Source organism: Grampus griseus (assembly GCF_964374135.1).
Source record: "Grampus griseus genome assembly, chromosome: 1".
Lineage (NCBI taxonomy): Eukaryota > Metazoa > Chordata > Mammalia > Artiodactyla > Delphinidae > Grampus > Grampus griseus.
Window position 1 is genome coordinate 176415791 of NC_139017.1, and position 20907 is coordinate 176436697.

Below are 20907 nucleotides of genomic sequence, written 5' to 3' on the forward strand. Positions count from 1 at the left end.
CCTGGTGCAGTAAGACAGACCCCAGCAGACCAATGCCTGGCAAGCAGCAGATCCTCAAAAAATGTTTGTCAGATGAATGCCCCCAAGTTCAGGGGTTGGAGTCCCCTTCACTCTGTGCATGACTCTGGAAATGTTTCCTCCACGCGGCCACTTGGCCACAGTCTAAAGAGGTGCCTTGGTACCCTTGAGTAAAGGGGGCAAACTAGCAGCGCTCCTACTGCCTGAACCAGATCTCAGGAAAAAAAATCCCAAATCTTTTTTTGAGGCTGCCAGGGAACATGGTGGGTCAAGGGAAACGAAGAGAGAAGATTGGGGAGCCGCTGGCTTGGATGTGAAACAGGACAGGGGACCTTGAGTAACAAACGAAGAAGCACCTGTACTCAAGGTCAACATTTCTTGCCTTAAGCGTCAAGAGGCAAAAGCAGGGGAAAGCTCTTGGCTGGCAGATGAAATGAAAAGATAAAAGCGCTGGCAGCCGCCCCAGACATCTCTGCACCGGCAAAAGCTGCATCATATCCTTTGGGCCAAGTGGAGACGCAGCCTGGGGACAGCCAACTTCTGGAGCAGGGGACAGATGAACCTGGGGTCTGTGGAAGGAGAAGGCACCCTTGCAGGGGAAATGTGCTGGTCAGCAGAACCTCACGAGACAGAGGCTGGCTTCCCGTTGGCTTCTCCAGGAAGCAGGCACTGTCTGTCTCTCTCAGCCCTGACACTGCAGTAGCCTGATAAGAGGCCAGGAGCTGGGGAGCCTCTGGTGAGCCAGCAGCTTCCAAGTGGCTGCAGGGTCACAGCAGGGGACAACTCCTTACTCCTCAGCCCCTTCCACTCCCCTCTCCAGTCCTGGAAACACAGGTAAGGTACCCCTCATTCATTCATCCAGTATGACATGCCAGGCTATCTAGGCTCAGGGAACACAGCCATGAACAAGGCTCCCGTTCTCAAGGAGCTTATGTTCTACTCCATGTCGGGGTGTGTGGTAGAGAGATGGACCATAAAGCAGCAAAAGAATAATTACAGAGTGACGAGTGTGATGAAGAAAATAAAACAGAATGATGGAACAGGATGTCTGACTGTACAGTTAAGGAAGGCCTCTCCAGGGGTGATATTTGACTGAGACTAGAGGGAAAAGGGCCAATCACACAAAAGCTAGGGAAAGAGTGTTCCGGGCAGAGAGAACAGCTCGTACAAAGGCCCCAAGGCAGGAAATAGTTTGGCATCTCTGCAGAACTGAAAGGAGGCCAGTGTGGCTGGAGCACTGAGCAAGGGGAGACCTAAGAACAGGTTGTAGAAGCTGGGACACGTGGTGCCTTCCAGGCTACGGAAAGGAATGTGGATTTCATTCTAATTTGTAGTGGAAGCCCCTAGGGAATTTTAAAGAAGAGGACACAATCCGTTTTCATTTTGGAAAGTCCCTGGGCTTCTGGGCTGCAGGCCTGGAGGAGAAGCACATTGAGTGGGTGGGGGTTATTGTAGGGTCCAGGCAGGCTAGGGGCACAACTCCAGGATGTATTAAAATGTAGATGTTATTACTATTCAGGTACGGCAAGGCCAACAGATCAGGAGATGACTGCCATCGAGAAGGTAGTTTGTTCCAGTTCCCAAGAAGAGTGGGCACGCCCTGCCGCCCACGCAGGGCCACGTGGGGATGCACCAGGGTCAGCCAGGAGGCAGAGGGAGTGAGGGAAAATGTGTACAAGGGCCTTTATAGTGGTTTCCAAGGGAAGCATGGGCAAGGCAGGGTCAGCAGGCTTAGGATTGGCCAGTTTGAAGAGTTTCAGCAGGCTCCGGGGCATAGGGGCTGTCCCCTAGTTGGCTGTATTGGGTCCCGGGTGATTAGGACAGGTAGATAGTGGCCCTGAGTCTGAGAGCCTGATAAAGAAGGAGGTCGGAGCTTAGGGATCCGGACGGGTTTGTTTGCATATGAAAGGCAGTTTCTGCACCAGAGTGAATCACAGACTATTTCTAGGAATTGGCTAGCCCTGGGAGGGGCAGTCCCTCCAGGGTCAGCAAGCCCCGGATGTCAAAGGATCAGAAACACATGGTCGACATACAAGGGACATCTGTATTCTGTGGAGAGAGGCTTCCGGAGAGGAAATTGATGGGATTTGCTGATGCGTTAGACGTAGGTGACAAGGGAGGAGGAATAATCAAGGATGCTGCTTGGCCTTTTGGCTTAAGCAATTGGTCCCCCCACTCTCAAGCAAGTCTTTTTTTTTTTTTTTAATACTTTATTATTTATTTATTTTGGCCGCACTGCACGGCATGAGGGATCTCAGTTCCCTGACCAGGAATCGAAACCGTGCCCCCTGCAGTGGAAGTGCGGAGTCTTACTGGACCGCCAGGGAAGTCCCTCTCAAGCAAGTTTTTGAGGGTCCAGGAGACACAGCTACCCTCAAGGAGCTTAAACTCTCGTAGGGGAGCGAGGTTTCAAGTAGGGACAGTTGGCAAGTTAAGTCAGTGCCATTAGGCTCCCTGAAATATGAGTGTACCTTGCCTTAAGTAACAAAAATGTTGCTGGAAAACAACATGTAATTCAGATGCAGTATTTCCCTCATGTACTTGTATCACCATTTCAGCAACCATGATTTCTGATTGGCTTTCACTTGTCCAAGGCCCAGGACTCGTGATGAGGGTCTCTGCTGATATTATCCAGAAATGTTTTTTTTAATTAATTTATTTTTAATTTTGGCTGTGTTGGGTCTTCGTTTCTGTGCGAGGGCTTTCTCTAGTTGCGCGAGCGGGGGCCACTCTTCATCGCGGTGCGCGGGCCTCTCACTATCGCGGCCTCTCCTGTTGCAGAGCACAGGCTCCAGACGCGCAGGCTCAGTAGCTGTGGCGCACGGGCTTAGTTGCTCCGTGGCATGTGGGATCTTCCCAGACCGGTGCTCGAACCCGTGTCCCCTGCGTTGGCAGGCAGATTTTCAACCACTGAGCCACCAGGGAAGCCCTGTCCAGAGATTTAATGCTTCTATAAACCCATCTTACCTGTGCCAGAAAACCTCTTCATAAGAATTTAAGATGAAGGCTTTCAAAGCTACAGACTCCTTTGATTATATAAATGACTGCCTTTTAACTTTTTGGTTTTGTAAGATCTACTTCTGTTAAACTCAATCATATATAACAGTAAATAACTTTTATTATTATTATTATTTTAAAATCAAGATTAAGAAAACAGAGCACCCATGACATAAATTAGGCGCTCAATAAAAAATGTTCCTGTAATTTTTATTTATTTATTATTATTATTTTTTTTTTGCGGTACGCGGGCCTCTCACTGTTGTGGCCTCTCCCGTTGCAGAGCACAGGCTCCGGACGCGCAGGCTCAGTGGTCATGGCTCACGGGCCCAGCCGCTCCACAGCATGTGGGATCTTCCCGGACCGGGGCACGAACCCGTGTCCCCTGCAGCGGCAGGCGGACTCTCAACCACGGCGCCACGAGGGAAGCCCTGTTCCTGTAGTTTTGAGGATGTAGCCTCCATGAAAGGTGGGACTGCTGATGTATTTATATGTTTCAAAGCTACAAAGGAGCTCTTTCCCCAGAAAATAATAATCTTGACCTGGTTAGGGACCAACTGAGCTGGGAATGCTGTAACACCTAAAGTTAATGTTCTCAAGTTCTTGCTAGCTTAGATGCCGTACAGCGTATGGCCTACGGTCCAGATGCCGTATTGTGAGGATGGCAATATTGATTGCTGGTGGTAAATGTGATCGTGCGGTTTGGGGCAGGTGATGTGGAGTTGTGTGGCTTCCCTCGACCAACCTCCTTTGGTGCGGGGGCACTTCCTGTCACATCCGATTGGAATTCACACATTTGAAATGATCGCATGTCAGTTGCCAACATCAACTGTGGGTGTTTTTCAGCCTCTCTGTTTTACAGGAAGTGACTTGTTAACTAGACTATAAATGCTTCGAAGGGGAGCTGTCTAGTGGCGACTATCTCTTGTGAACATAAACCCCAGAACGAGGGTCTCCTTAATACACACTTGTGGGTTAAATAGATGAATTAATTGACATGACATAGCTGTCAGCTGGCAGATCTTTGTCAAATCAACTTTTTTTTCAACGTATGCAAAAAGCCCCATTTGATTGTGCATCGAAGGACCCTAGAGAGTGAAAAGATAACCCACAAAATAGGAGAAAATATTCGTAGTGTTTAGAATATATAAAGAACCGCCACAATTCAGCAACAACCGAAACCAAACAACCCAATTCAAAAATGGGCAACGGATTTGAACCGACATTTTTCTAAAGAAGATATGGGAATGACCAAAAAGCACATAAGAAGATGCTCAACGTCATTAGTCATTAGAGAAACGCGCGTCAAACCACGATGAGACGCCACTTCGCACCCACTAGGATGGCTGTACTTAAACAACCAAACAAAAAAAGGGAAAATAACAAGTGTTGGGGAGGACGTGAAGAAATCGGAACGCTCTTGCACTGCTTGTGGGAATGTAAAATGGTGCAGCTGCTTATAGGGAAAACAGGTTAGAGGTTCCTCAGAAAGTTAGACACAGAATCACTCTATGATCCAGCAATTCCATTCCTAGTTACATACCCAAAAGAACTGAAAGCTGGGACCCAGATACTTGTTCACCAACATTCGTAGAAGCATTATTCACAATAGTCAGAAGGTGGAAACAACCCAAGTATCAGTGAACAGATGAACAGATAAACAAAATGTGGTACGTCCACACCATGATATATTATTCAGCCACGAAAAGGAACGAAACTCTGATACATGCTACAACATGGATGAACCTTGAAAACATTATGCTAAGTGAAAGAAACCAGACACAAAAGGGCAAATGTTGTACGGTTCCATTTATTTGTGATGCCTAAAACTGACGCATTCATAGAGACAGAAAGTAGAATGGTGGTTGCCAGGGGCTGGGGGAGGGGAGAAATGGGAGTCGGTGTTTACTGGGTACAGAGTTTCTCTTTGGGAAGATGAAAAAAGTTGTGGCAGTGGATGGTGGTGATGGTTACTCGGCACTGTGAATACTTAATGCCACTGAACGGTGCACTTAAAATGATTAAAGTGGTGAACTTTATGTTGTGTGTGCTTTATCACAATAAAAGAAAATACTGAAAAGAAAAAAGAAAGTCACATTGGGGCAGCATCCCGTAGATGAGGATCTGAGAGGTGTCTGGCTTGTGCAGTATCATTTAGCCCAGGATACCCTGCCCACCTGTCTCCCCTATGCCCTGGGATTAGAACAAGTCAGTCATCCTTTGACCTTTGTATGGCGAGTGCTAGACACACAGAAGTTTATCCCCAAGACTGACACTTTTCAGACCTGGGACAGCAGCCAATGTCCACACAGCAAAAACCTCTTCAAGGGCCCAGTTCTCGCTTCTACTTCTGTATCCCTCTCAACGCCTCCTCAACTGTCCAGCTGCAATTTTATTGTAAAAGGCAATTATGTGTTAGCTAAAATCAGACACTTTGCCTTGATATCAACACCAGTCCAGTGTAGGAGAATGTTGAGTACGTGAGTCCCCAATTACAAAGTAAAAGGCATATGAAACTCCAACATGTGCCAGGGTCTCTGAAATACTTCATTCTTAGAACCCATGCAATTGGGTAACAGGCTAATGACGTTCTCCTAATTCTCCTAGAATGAGTTTATCTGTATTAAGTTCCAGAAAGTTGGCTAATATTAGAGCATGGCTCCCAGGTACTTAAAGAAATCCGAATTACAAATAGAACAGGAATGAGTGCAGCCATTAGAAGAACCAGCTCCCCATAAACAGGTGCTTAGAGGTGAAGCAAGAAGTGTAAATGGAGCCCTAATTAATGCCTTATTGTGCTTTGCTGCAACTGGGAGATTAACCCTGAGATGTTTTTAAAGTTTTCACATGTAGCTGGTACCTTGAACAAGTGGGACTCATTGGGTGCAAAAGACAAAACTTCATCTCGCCCCACTTCCGGTTCAAACCTGCTGGGACGCTTACTCCACCTCTGGATGAAATCTGAAACTGAAATCTTGGATGAGACGTGACTTTCTCAGCCTCTCTCTCCAGCCAGGATTTAAAATGTCTAGTCCCATATAATAGTCAGAACCCCAGAGTTACAGCTTTTCCCTGCCCCCAGCTCCTGGAGGGGAGGGGCTAGGGTACAGTTTTTCTACCTGGGCTGCCCTCCGGTTGCTAGCCGTGGCCTCTGCCTGCTCTCGAACTGCAGGAAGAAGACACGAGAAAGCGACAGATGAGGTTTACCTGGGCTCAGCAGATATTCAAAGCTTATCACACCAGGCACTTTGAAGGGTCTTTGGAAATTTCAATAGAAAAGAGCTGACACCTGCTGTTCTTTTGACTCCTGTGAAAATGCCTTCTCTGGCTGGCTTTTTGTTATTTGTAATTCCATCCCCAGTCCCTGGAGATCAGACCTCTTCCTCTGAGGTCTCTTTTCCCCTCCAGGCGATCTATTGGGAAGATCAAAGACTCTCCCAGGCGCACACGTGGTCCCCAGAAGCTCCCACCTTGAACAGGCTCTCAGGGAAAGAATGTCACTGCCGGGGGGTGCTTTAGCCAGGCGTCCCTTCTCCACCTTTCGATTTCTCAGGCGGGAGTTGCACGGGGCCCTGGGGCACCTGTGTTGCCCTCTTGAGCTCTTTACGTAAAGATCCCTTCAGCCAGCTGGTGGTAAGGGGAAGCAAGTCCCCGATCCTCCACGTGGGGGCGATACTCGCGGGACAATGACCCCTGAAAAGCATTCTTCCCTCGTCTCAAATGTGATGCATCTTTTTCTCTCTCAGAGTAGTCATTGAGCTGATGGATGCAAAGCAGTCACTTGACCCCTCCTTCGCATGTTTGTCCCCGTGGAGCTGGGAATGGTGGCCTCCCAAGACTGGACCCATGACTGAAACGGAGCCGGTGAGTCCCTTTAGAACATCTCATTACACACGCTTTTAATGATCCAGATTGAGGGCAAAGCAAGGATTTCTTTCTTTCTTTCTTTTTTTTTTTCCCATCTTTTAAGAGTTTTGCTTCGTACGAAATCTAAAAGGTGAAATATTCTCAGCAGAATTCAAGAGACCCATGCAAATCACTGAGTGATTTCAGGAGACCCAGAAAATTGCCCCAAAACCTGTCACTGAGAAGAGCTGCAGCTGCTAATGAAGGTCTTTACAACCCGCGTGGAGCATCATAGGACCGGAATTCTCCTCCACTGGATGAGTTCTGTCAGGAATATGAGTGATTTCCCCACCCAACGTAACCAGTCTCTTTCCTCACCTAACCTAATCAGGAAGGAACGCAGGCACTATCTCAGGCCATTTCACACCCATGTATCACCTCCCAGAGAGCAAGCACCCCGTGGGTGGGCGCCACGCAGCCCTCCTTTTATCCCCTGCTTCTACACCATGTCGGGCACATAGCAGGATCTGGGCAAAGCCTGAATTGAATTATGATCTAAGGGGAGAGCCACAGAGACCTGAAATTTATTCTTCAAGGAGTTTACTCTTCTTAAAAAATTCTTTTAAATTAGGTTTTAGATATAAAAAGATCAATCTGCTGCTTTATTTTATTACTCTTCTGTCATATTAAACTGTAACCCTTGGTGACTTAGGATCGTAACAAGTGAAGTCTATAAACCAAAACAGCAGGTGTGTTAAAATTGCCTATATTTTTCAAAAGTGGGCCCTTAAAGTCGTCCTGCGGAAAGGCCAGGGGTTCTAATATGCAAGGAAAGAAGACATAGTGTTTTATTGTCTACTTGCCTACCTAATATCCATTCTCCCCTTCTTCTACTAACAAATCCTTGATTTTTTACAGTGTGGCAATGTACACAGTTATAACACTACATTTCCAAGCTTCTCTTGCTGCTAAATAGGGCCACGTGATTAAGTTCTGGCCAACGAGTTGTAAGCAGAAGTTATCAAGTATTACAGAATTTATGAAAAGGGGATAGACAGCTGGCATGTGCTTTTTTCATATTGTTCCTCCACCTGCTCCTTGCTTCTTGCCTGGAATGCTGATGTGATTGCTGGGGCTCCAGCAACTCTCTTGGCTCATGAGGTGACAATGAGTCTGGAAGTCACAGGCTAAGAATGAGAGAAGAAAAAGGTAGGAGGAGCCCAGGTCCCTGATGACACTGTGGACCTTTGACCTCCGGAATTTTTTTATATGAAAGAGAAATAAACCTCTATTTTGTTTAAGTCTCTACTTATGGCTTCTGTCATTTACACAGTTCTTCTCTTTTTTTGGCCGTGCTGGATCTTTGTAGCTGCATGCAGGCTTTCTCTAGTTGCGGCGAGCGGGGGCTACTCTTCGTTGTGGGGCGTGGGCTTCTCATTGAGGTGGCTTCTCTTGTTGCGGGGCACAGGCTCTAGGTGCATGGGCTTCAGTAGTTGCAGCACACGGGCTTTAGTAGTTGCAGTGCATGGGCTCAGTAGTTGAGACTCGTGGGCTCTAGAGCGCAGGCTCAACAGTTGTGGCGCACGGACTTACTTGCTCCGTAAGGCATGTAGGATCTTCCCAGACCAGGGATTGAACCTGTGTCCCCTGCATTGGCAAGGAGATTCTTAACCACTGGACTACCAGGGAAGCCCCCATTTACACAGTTCTTATCTGTTACATCTGTTACAAAGGATCACTTAAGCACTCATCATTTTATTTTACCCATTTTGGAAGGAACTCTCTCTAGAATACATTGCACATTCTCTTCCTTTTTAAAATCAAACATGTAGTGAACCTAGGGTTGCTAGATAAAATACAGGATGTCCAGTCAACTTGAATTTCAGATAAGCAACAAATAGTTTTGGAGTAAAATCATGTCCCAAATATTACACGGGCCATACGTAGACTAAAAAATAACTTGTTGTTCATCTGAAATTCAAATTTAACCGAGAGTCCTGTATTTTTCTTTGCTGACTCTGCCAGTCCCCACTGCACAGGCTCTTTTCCTGCTGTTCTCTATGATCAGTGTATGGTGATGCCTTGGGGACCGTTAGAGGCTTGGAGGGCTCTTAGCCCTTATGGAAATGGACCAGATCGCCATGCTTTTTATTCCTATTCTGCTCTTTCTAATGTTGCCATCTCTTCATTGGCTGCCAGTCTATCGACTGCCCTGTCTGTGGCTCTCTAAGTGAGCCTGCCTGTCCTAGCCCCTCAGCCCACCGATGATGTGCCCTGGGAATCTGTGGGCAAACATGGTGTTTGGAACACATTCCCTGAAGCTGAAAGTCTAGGTTCCACTCCAGGTCCCCCCACTTTCAACTCTATGACCTGGGGCAGCTCATTCGACCTGTCCAAGCTTGGTTCCTGCCTACATAATATGGGGGCAGTCAGAGCCCCCTCCTGGGTTATGTGAGGTATAAATGTGGGAAGTGCGGGGGCAGCACCGGCCCTTAGTGAGCGCTCAGCAGACGGGGTAATTGCTGTGTGGTGGGCTGAGCAACCGGATGGCCAAGCCCGAGAAACAAGGATCTGAGCAGAAAGCTTCTATAAGCAGAACGTGACCAATGGGGACACTCAGATAAGTAGGAGTGGGAAGGAGAATGGGGGCCGAAGGCCAAAGTCAGAGAAGAGTGGGAGAGCTCACGCAAGGCAGCCAGTGATGGCGAGGGTGAGTGGATAGCAGGTGTGTTATGAGGTGCCCCCCGCCAGATTCGTATGCTGGAACCCCACCCCCGGTACCTCAGAGTGTGACTGTATTTGGAGATGAGGTCTCTAAAGAGGTGAATACCTTAACATGAGGTCCTTAGGAGGCCATGATCCAGTCTGACTGGCATCCTTATGCGAAGAAGAGATTAGGACGCAGACACACACAGAGGGAAGAACATGTGAGGACACGGTGAGAAGACGGCCGTCTGCAAACCGAGGAGAGAGGCCTCCGGAGAAGCCAACCCTGCTGAAACCTCGGATCTTGGACTTCCAGCCTCCACAACTGAGAGAACACATTTCTGTCGAGTAAGCTGCCCAGTCTGCTGCTTTGTTACGGTGGCCCCAACAGGTTAATACAGGTGTCGAAAGAGAGGGCTGTGGCAACACGGACATAGGCTGCCCGGGAGCAGTCATGCGGCCCTTGATCCAACAGACATTCTCGTTGATGTTGGAGGGGGGTGGGGCTGGCATTGATACCAGGTATTCCTCCTGCACAGGGTATCCAGGGGTGAACACTGTCCTTCTCCTGAGAGAACAGATGAACCAGAGAATCACATACAGTGACAGACGCCAGGCTGCGGGAACTGATTGGGAAGGAGCAGGGAGCCAAGAGCCACTCCAGGGAGCCCATCAAAAGAGGCTCTTCCAGGAAGGGAGCTGGGCTGACACCTGAAGGTGAGAAGGGGCTGTTCCGGAAGACCAGCAGGAGGCCAGGGGCTGCTGGAACTGCTGAATCTGAGCAGGAGGGAGAGGTCGGCCAAGAGGAGGTGGGAGGCTGGAGGCAGGGGTCAAGGCTGGGCCTCACAGCCTCCTGGGCCTTGGTACGGTGTTTGCATTTTATTCTGAGATGAAGGGCAACTCCAAAGGGGTGCACTATGGCCGAGGGACGGCCTGCTCGGCCCGCCCTTCCCCCCGGCCCACGTGTCGGGGAAGGACAGCAGTGACTTTGCGTGGGACATGATCTGCAGAGTCGTCATGTGGGCTTGTGGGAAGCCAGCTTTCACTTATGGGGGAAAATTAGAAGTCCCCAAGTGGCGGAGATCGTAGGTTTGCCTGGAAATGAAGAATTCCACTGGCACAGATCAAAAAGAAAGGGAATACGTTTGTTCATTCATTCATTCAGTCATTCATTTACGAAAACGTATGGCACTTCTACTGCCTCCTAGGCACTGTCCTAGTGCTGCGAACACAGCAGTGAGTGCAACGGCCAACCTCTCTGCTTTGGGGCAGGTGGCACCCCGGTGTAGGGACACAAATGCTAACGAATAAACAAATAAGTGTACAATGTCAGGTGCTGATATACCCGCTCAGAAGGCAAGGAGTAGAGTGAGGAGGTGGTCCTGGTGTGCTGTTTTGAAGAAGAGAGTGACTCTGATAAGGGGACATTTGGGCACAGGCCAAGAGATGCAGGTTCCATGGGCACAGTGAAAGATGCTTATGGCCGAGGACCCCAAGAAGGCTTCCTTGCACTGAAAATATTTTTCATCAGGCAGCCAGGGCCTGAAGATGCCCCCATCATCCCTTGGCAGTTAACACAGACATCCTGGGGAAGAATCTCAGCTTAAGCTGTGAACCTCCAATGTCTCAGCAAAGATACATTAACAATCTATGGAGCGCAAGCTCACCTCTGCACATGGAAGGCGCTCAATCAACACTTTTTTTTTTTTTTTTTTTTTTGGCCGTGCCACACAGCATGCGGGATCCTAGTTCCCCGACCAGGGATCGAACCCGTGCCCCCTGCAGTGGAAGCTCGGAGTCTTAACCACTGGACCTCCAGGGCAGTCCCTCAATTAACACTTTTTAAATGAACAACTGAGAAAACTCACAAAGTGCATATGTAAGCTGGCAGATCTAATATTTGAGCATTTATGGTTTTTGTGTTTAAACAGACTACGAGACAGATCAGGAGGGTAGGAGATTGCTGTCCCCCAGCTGACCATGAAGAAGTAGGAGGAAGAAGCAGTGTGATTGTTTGGGGTGGAAGAGTTCTCACTAATGATAAAATGCATTTGACTCTGCCATCCTTGTGCCCTCACCTGGCATTGCTCGGAGCAGAAAGCACTCTGCTCAGCGCAGCTGTCAAACAATGTAGGAGATTCAAGGTGGGCAAAGCCTTTATCTTCTGTTGAAGACGATGAAAGCCACCCTCTTGGACCCCTCCCTAGTGATGGTGATTTTGTGTTGATAGAGAAGAGGCCAAGCACATGGAAGTCATCACAGAAAGCTTTACTCATCCGTTAAGAAAAGCCACTGTGATGCATTCAACGATGTTCTCCAGGCCCAACCCAGATGCTTTGCTATGTAAAGGTTGAGGGACTTTCTATGATGTAAGAGGCAGGGAATCTCCTGAGTCAGATGGCCATCTCGAGCTTATCTCCAGGCAGCAATTCTCCTGGGCCTTCAAGGGTTCTGCCTTGTCCTTAAAAGGGAAAGACCCTGATCTAGAGTAATATTTGAGAACAACTTCCAGATAGGACACTTTCCCTAGGTTGAACCTAGTTTTCTACTACTGCTACTGAACATATAATATAAGAGACAGTGGTATTGTTGCATATTAACCCCGCATAAGGCAGCCAATGAAAAACACTGGGGCTGTATCTGCCTTCCACCAGCAGTTTGTGTGCAGAGTGCTCAAGTTATTTCTCAAGGCCTAAGAAGAAATCTAACATGGATTAGAACTTGTTCTTTCTTTTTTAAAATTTATTTATTTTATTTATTTGGCTGCATTGGGTCTTCGTTGCTGCGTGTGGCTTTCTCTAGTTGCAGAGAGCGGGGGCTACGCTTGGTTGTGGTGCGGGCTTCTCATTGCCGTGGCTTCTCTTGTTGCGGAGCACGGGCTCTAGGCGCATGGGCTTCAGTAGTTGCGGCATGCGGGCTCAGTAGTTGTGGCACACGTGCTCAGTAGTTGTGGCATGGGGGCTCAGTAGTTGTGGCGCATGGGCTTAGTTGCTCTGCAGCATGTGGGATTTTCCCGGACCGGGGCTCGAACACGTGTCCCCTGCCTTGGCAGGTGGATTCTTAACCATGGAGTCACCAGGGAAGTCCCCTAGAACTTGTTCTTGAAGAAAGTGACTCACCAGATTTGCTAAAACAGCCTGGGAAAGAGGCTCCAATGCAAGAACCACAATGTCGGCATCTCCCAAAGACCACCGTTGTTCCCAAGCTTCTTCTTTCTTGTTGTTTTGAAAATGGATGCTTGTTTTTGTTTTTGTTTTTTTCGGTCCGCGGGCCTCTCACTGCTGTGGCCTCTCCCGTTGCGGAGCACAGGCTCCGGACGCGCAGGCTCAGTGGCCATGGCTCACGGGCCCAGCCGCTCCGCGGCATGTGGGATCCTCCCGGACCGGGGCACGAACCCGTGTCCCCTGCATCAACAGGCGGACTCTCAACCACTGCGCCACCAGGGAAGCCCGGATGCTTGTTTTTGTTTCATGTTAATTACTGACCTGACGGGTGTCTTGTTGATCATGAGGGACAAAGATGTGCAGTGGCATGTCCCCTCCGTTCTTAGGGAAACCTCGTGGGCTTATCTGCCTGGTTTACTTTCCTGAGTCCCTCCCGTGTGTCTAAAGGCTGAAGAGGCATCCCTGGTAGGGACGGCAAAGGGCAATGCCCAGAATTTAGATCAGCACAGAGCACACGTTCAAACATGCCCAATAAATACCCGTAAAAGACACAAAGCAGAGATGTGGGTTGGATAGAAAATCAATGGTGTCACGTTGAGAGAGAGAGAAGTATCTGCAACCCCAGCACGATTGAGCAGAAGTGTGGTTAAGAGCACGGGTTCTGGAGCCAGATGGCCTCCATCCTGCTACTCAGTAGCTGTGTGGCCTAAACCTCTTTGTGCCTCAGTTTCCTTGACTGTAAAATGGGGTCGATGATGACAGTACTTACCACAGAGGGTTGTTGACAGAATTAACTAAGTCGACACAAATAGAGCACTTAAAGGCCAAGCATTCCGCACACGTAGCTTTTAACTCCTTTTTTTTTTTTTTTTTTGGCCTCACCGCAAGGCTTGTGGGATCTTAGTTCCCCAACCAGGATCGAATCTGGGCCCTTGGCAGTGAAAGTGCAGAGTCCTAACCACTGAACTTCCAAATTTCTCCTTTTTTTTAATTTAATTTTTATTTTATATTGGAGTATAGTTGATTTTCAATGTTGTGTTCGTTTCAGGTATACAGCAAAGTGATTCAGTTATACATATACATATATCCATTCTTTTTCAGATTCTTTCCCCATATAGGTTATTACAGAATATTGAGTGGAGTTCCCTGTGCTATACAGTAGGTCCTTGTTGGTTGTCTATTTTATATATAGTAGTATGTATATGTTAATCCCAAACTCCTAATTTATTCCCCCCCTCCCTGCACCTTTCCCTTTTGGTAACCATAAGTTTGTTTTCAAAGTCTGTGAGTCTGCTTCTGTTTTGTAAATAAGTTCACTTGTATCATTTTTTTAAGATTCCGCATATAAGGGATATCACATGATAGTTGTCTTTCTCTGTCTGACTTACTTCACTTAGTATGATAATCTCTAGGTCCAACTATGTTGCTGCAAATGGCATTAAAGGGCTCTGTGTTACGGCAGCTCCAGAGACTGGGATGGGATCAGACCGTGATATTCCATTGCTGGTGCCGCTCATGTGAAAACTTTCAATGCACAACGCAGTGGGTTGAAGGACGCCCCCCACCACAGAAAACAGATGTGGAACCTGTGATGACCTTATGTGGAAAAAGGGTCTCTGAATATATAATTAAGGGACTCAAGACAAGATCATGCTGGATTAGGATGGGCCCTAAACCCAATGACAAGTGTCCTTATACGAGAAGAGACAAATGAGAAGGGAAGACGTCACACAGAGGAGAAGGCCACGCACATGAAGACCATGCCTCACGCAAGGTCACCTGGCCAGTGAGAGGCAGAGATTGGAGCAATGCATCTACAAGGCAAGGAATGCCCAGAATTCCCATCAATCGGCAGAAGCCGGGAGAAAGGCATGGACCGAATTCTCCAGAAGGAACCAGCCTGCTGACATCTTAATATCAGACTTTTGGCCTCCAGACGGTGAGACAATAAACTTCTGTTGTTTTAAGCCACCACGTTTGAGGCAGTTTGCTCCAGTAGCCCCAGTGCAGATGACCCCGTAGGTCTCAAAATCGAAGGAGACTGAAAAACACTTGCTTTGGTTCCTAAGCCTTAAGTATGGTCTTGCCTCTGAAGGCGAGAAAATGACTTGGTATTTTTCCCGTTTTCAAAGAGCTGAAACTCCTTGGCCTAAGTCTGCATACCATCTAGGGAGGGGAAATTGACTCACAGAACAGAGAGGCGATCCTCAAGGTCATATGAAGAAGGGGCAGAGGAAGTGGGCTCACCTAAGGGGCAGGGGGATGGCAAATACAGGGCGAAGTTCACAGGACCAAGGATCTGGAGATCCAAATTCTAATCCAGGTTCTGCCTCTCACTGGCCAGGTGACCTTGCGTGAGGCCCTACCGTTTCTTGGGCGTCAGGACTACCTGTCTGTGAAATGGGGGGATGGGGCTGTGTGCTCTCTGGGGTCCCTTCCACTGGGACCCTCCGTGAGTCTGCGGCCACCCCTGCCACAACAAGGGGTGCAGCATGGAGGGTGCCAACAGCCTGACCGTGGCTGGCCCTTGGGTCTGCCTGCCAGCATAGCCCGTGCCGCACAGCCTTACCTGTCTGCCAAAGCCTGAGAGCCAGGAAAGTGGGTGAGTGGCCGGCGGATGCAGTGCCCACTTCGGCGCTGGCGCACTGCAGCAGGGTGGCCCTGTGTGCCCCAGGCAGGATGTCGGCAGCACAGCCTTCCCCCTGGGTCTGTTTAGAAACCAGTCACACACCAGGTTTTACTTCAGTAATGAAATGTACATGAACTTGATGCAGTTGGTCCTTCTGAGCAATTGGTTTAGGAGTCTTAGTTTCTCTCCCCGCCTTTCTCCTTCATTGACTTTTCTCAGACTCTCAGTCTGCATTAAGTTCAAAATCTGGGAATCCCTTCTTCTCCCCTCACCCTGCTCTCCATCTCAATTTATCTAGTCTGCTTTATCTCTCGTAGATTATATTAGGATGTGCTATTTTAACCGTATCTGCATTTAAAGTGCTGCTCTTCCCTAGAATTTTCCCAATTAAATCCCTATGTCAATCTTAAAAGATATTAACTTTCACAGAGGTAGGAGCAGAAACTTTAAGAATCACAGACACATCAGGACAAAAATTTACACTTTGTGGCCATCTTGTACATTTCATGTGCCTGCCAATTTTTAAAACAGGATTTTCTTGAAGGGAAAGCAAAAATAGAGATTTTCCCAAACTGTTGAAAATTTGCCAGCAGACAGAGAGGAATTTTCCTATTCTTCTTACCCTGTGTCTACCTCTGTCCTTCTTTTGGTAAAGTGATGGTGTAGACGTTTGTCTGAAGCAAAGCAGACTTGTCACTCGTTGCTTCTGCTCCTTCCTGGGCATCAGGCTGCAGTTCTCAAACTTCTGAACAAGTCACACCTTCTCTAAAATGTGGTCCCAGGAAGGAAGGAATTAAGGATTCTGCAGTCCCTGTCTTCTTTTCGTTGTTTTTTTTCTTTTGCCGGAAAAGCACCTTCAGGTGAACAAATGTGGGAGGTGGAGCAAAGCCTTGGACCTGGTGGTAAGGAGGGTTTTTGGAGATGCGCCTCTGTAGGAGCAGGCATCTTGCAGTGTCAGGGGTTTAAATTAAACCAGGATGGGGGAGGGAGAAGGGGAGAGACCATCCCCGCGCCTGCAGCGTTGACTCCTGGCATCATTTCGGTGCAAGGACCCAGCTGACACTTCTTATTTTGGGTCCTGCCTTCCCAGCAGAAGTCTGCAACTTGCCGGCATCGGGGCAGGACGGCAGCCGGCAGCCGCTGAGCAGAGGAGAGAGGTAACTTTCCGGGAGGGGTGTGTGGGTTTCTTGATGCTAGATCATCAGCTCATTTTACCCGCTCCTTAGGTAGCCGGCAGAACGATTCCCTTTTCTTTGGGTTTTTAAAAAAGCTTTCTTTTCTAAGAAGCTGAAGCCCTCTCCCTGCACTTTACAGCAACTCCGGGCTCCATGAAGTTCATCCAGGTCCCTCCCCGCATGGCTTTCCGTGCAAGGAAAGCTGAGTCAGTTGCTCACAGGAGTAAAATTTTCCAAATAATTTTAAAATGCTGTTCGAATTATTTTTTTTTAATTCGGTTTCTTTCTCATGTTGGTTTTATGTTTGCACCTTGTGTTTTAATTCAGCTACGATGAATATAAAATTTGTGGAGGCAATTCTGGTGGTGGTTTTGTGATTTAAAAAAAACTACTCCATTGCAGTCGTGCTGCAGTCCCAGCAACCTGGTTTAACTGCAGAGGCTATCACGGTGCAGTCTGCCTCTCCTCTTTACCCTCGCTAGAGTCTGAGTCTCTGATTCCCACCCGCCTGGCTTCTCCAAGCAAGCCTCCCATGCCCAACCTCCTTGCCCACCCACCCTCTGCAAAGGACCCCGGTAAGTGCGCTGATGTCTGTGACACTTGGGGTTTGAAGGAGAATTTGGACACTGCAGCTTTAAGAATGCCGTACTGCGAAATCTTTCTCCTTCAAGTGACTGCAGAACCTCAGTAGCGGGGGGAGGAGGAGAGAGAAAGGGATACCCACTCTCGGGTCAGCCCGTTGGGTAACTCAGACTGGGGAGCGCCGAGCCCTGGGCGAAATCCGAAGTGCGTTCAGGACCTGACTTCGGGTTGGTTCACACGCTTGGGCACGGGGAGACCCCACAGACTCACTGATGAGTTTAAGCGTAGTCCTTGCCTCGGCGCGTGCGTGCGTGCGTTCGTTTGTGTCTGGTTAACTGGCTCTTTAAGCCGTGTGGAATCGGGCTGGAGATTTCTGGTCTGATCTCTGTTGTGATCTTTCTAGCCTGGCTTGAACCCTGGGAACACAGAGGCAGCCTTCACTGCCTTATTCACGGGGCGGGGTGGTGGTGGAGGTTTTCTTCTTGTGGGTTTATTGAGATGTGCTTTGGAGGGAAACTTGAAACAATGATTTGCGACCGCAGGGGCAGAGGCTGTAGCATTTAAGAACGGATGAATTCACTGATGTGTTAGTAGTGGGTGTTGAATTATGATGCACGGGGTGCCAGGCCATTGTTGGGGGGGGCTCCAGAAGAAGCCCATCTAGATGGGGATGGGGTTCGCACAGAAGCAGCAGAAAGCACACTTGGGGCAGTGGCTCTTTCCGGGGGAAATGCACAAGGAGCCCAAGGCGTCTGAACTCTGGTCTCCGGCACCAGACTCCTCCCCATCTGGCCAAAGGGCCGCCCCAGAGGCAGTTGCTGCCTCAGTAGGTGCCGGCTGGAGGAGCGCCAAGGCTGGCACCACTGGCGTGGCATTCCGGGACGTGCAGTGCCTGGATCCAGGTCTGCATTGGGGGTGAAACCACGCAGGGCCATGTGGCATGTGCCCAGGTGGTCCCGGGCACTGGATGGGCTGAGCTCCTGTGCAGTTCTCTCCAAAGCAAAACGGTATCTTTTTACCAAAAAAAAAAAAAAAAAAAAAAAAAAAACTTTAGGTCTCTCACTAAATCTGCTCTAAGGATGTGCAGCAAACCTCTCAGATATAAATTATCAGGCAAGTCCCTGAAACAGCAACTGGGCCAAGGCTGGCGGCGTGCCATGACCTCTGTGGGTTCTGCACTGTGTTCTGGGTCTTGCTGTAGACTGGAGCCAGACTTGGAGGCTCATCTTTAGAAAACCCTGCCTGCCCTCTGGCAGGGGCTGCAACAGCTGAAGCTCCTTGGGGCATGAGAGGTGGTCCCATTGGAACCTCTGCAGGCATTTGGGAAAATTCGGGCTCATAGACAGATATTTTATAGGGTCTTAGACCACATAATTGCATAGATTGGAAAAGCCCTCTGCAGGTGAAAACAAACCTCCCCCAAATTAGGAGTACCTTGATACTTCTCTGCTTTCAAAATCTCTGACTCACTCCACCCGCTTTTTATATATTCCCTGTGTCTTTAACACCATCTTTGACCTCGGCTCATGGATCTGTGGCATGGGCTTGCACAGCCTCCTGAGACATAGAGCAACTTAATTTTTCCAGACTGACCTCCTTGGATGTGGAACGCTTTGAGCCTGGCGTACCCAGATGAATCACCGGGGTCCCGCACACTAGGGTCTTTGGTGGTCAGTATCGTGTGGTGCTGATGATGGAGCCTCATTGGTGCAACAGGCAGAACTTGCCCCTCCCCCCAGAAAGCTGCTAGGATGTGCTGTTTGGACAAACCTTGACGAATTTTCCCTTATCAGTGGGATGGAGGTGTCAGCGGGCTCTCTGCCCCGGGGAGCGAGAGGCTAGAGCTGGCATGCCCAGGCAAACTCCTCTCCCATTCGGTGCCTCCCTCCCCTGCCTGGATGACAAACGAGCCTCCTTTACATCTGGAATGATTTCCTTTATATCTGGAATTAGCCAAGAGAAAGGACTCTTGTCCGTGGCTGCAAAGCAAATGCCACTGTTGGCCCCAGCATCCCACCCACATCCACTAGTCTCTGGTCCCCTAAGGGGAGGTCAGGTGAGACAGGAACTTCACAAATGTGCCCCAAGGGGAGCAGGTGACCCCAGAGCCCAGCCCTCAGACATCACTGGAGCTTGTGAGATGAATGACGTGCATATGAGATGAAAAAAGGGGTTTCTACAAGCTTCTCATTGTGAGAGCTCTCCTTCCCTCAGCAGGTGCCGTCGGGGCCAAAGGGACCCCATCAAGGCGGTCGGGGAAGAAGTGGCGCAAAGGGGCGCAAGAGCCTCAGGGATGGACAGGTGGGTCTTAGCCCCTGCAGGCCCCTGGACGCGCTCATCTCTCAGGGAGTAGAATGGGGAAGCCAGCTGCTGAGGAGCTGGTATGGCGAGAGCTGGCCCCATGCTGGACAGCAAGGGACCAGCATTTCCCAAGGTTTTCCTCAGGCAGAAAATCCAGTGCAATTGATGACGACCACTACCCTGCCCCCATTTCCGCCAGGCCCGACCCACTAGTCCAGGGGCTGCCGGAGGGTGGGAGCAGGAAGAAACTCTCCCCCACCCGGCCCACGGGTCAGACCTAGGGGCTGCCATGGGCCTGGGTTGATCTTTAAAAAGAATTCTCTCTTTCCATCCCCCAGATCACTTAGAGCAGGCGCATCCTAGCCCTGCGATTGTGGCAGGGAAACAGTGAGGCTAGAGCTGGTCCCTAAGTTCGGTGGGAGGTGTGCCTGGAGGGGCAGGAGCGGGTGTGCGTCTCGGTCCCAGGCTCCCCGGCGGCGGCTCGCAATGCACCAGTGCTGACTCAGTGCTTCCCGCGCGCTCTCCTCTCCCAGCCCGTCACCTGCCCCGGCCTTGGCCCGCGGAGCCCGTGCTGCTGGTTCTCCGGGTCTCCTTGCGCAGGGGCGGTTGGAACCCAAGCTGCTGCAGGCCCTCCCCCGCCCTCCCCGCCGCCCGGGCCAAGTCAGCAGTGCTGGCTGCCGCGGGGCTGCAGCAGCGGGCGGTGCAGAGGCCCTGCACCACTGCTCCGGGCTGGCGGGCGGCGCGCCACTGCCACGCTCGCGTCCCGACGGCCACCTCCCGGCGGCTGCGCGCAGCCAGCGCCGAGACAGGACTCGGTCCCTGATTGGTGCAGTGAGTGAGTCTCGGGCTTTATTTATACAACATTTTCTGCACGACTCTACTTCATCGGAGTTGAGGGCTGGGGCCGGAGGCAGCCTCCCAGGTTGGGAAGGATGACAAACGGAGGCTCTTGTACAGACCGGCTTCGTGCATCCTTGGATGGGCCATTTTCACAGGCGCTTCTGTATGGAGCACCCAGCAAGAGTGAGGCGTGATTTGCCGAAACCTCCATAGAAGAACAAGATGTGTGGCACCTCGGAAGGGATGGGAGGTGAATGAAGCCTTTGGGATGAGCCCAGGGATGCTGTGACTGGGCCCTGGCTTTGGACCTCCAGCTCTGAATCGTGAACACCGGTCTGGAAAGTGAGACTGTCTTTCCAATTGGGGTGGGGGGGAGGTAAGAAGGGATTCCCAGCCCAGGCATCCTCTTGGGTGAGGGCAGAGGGACCTTCTCAGGACGTATTCTTGAATGCATCACTCAGGATGTCTGGGAAAGCCTCTGGAGACAGATTGAGGCACAAAGGCGCTGGCAGGAAGGGTTTTTCCCAGTGTCGAGTTAGTTGCAGAAGGTTAAAGTTGGATGTGGAAGAAGTCCAGCTTCCCCTACAGAGGGAAGCAGGGCCAGCAGATGTGGGTGGGGTCTGGTAGCTGCTGACCCTCCTGGGTGATG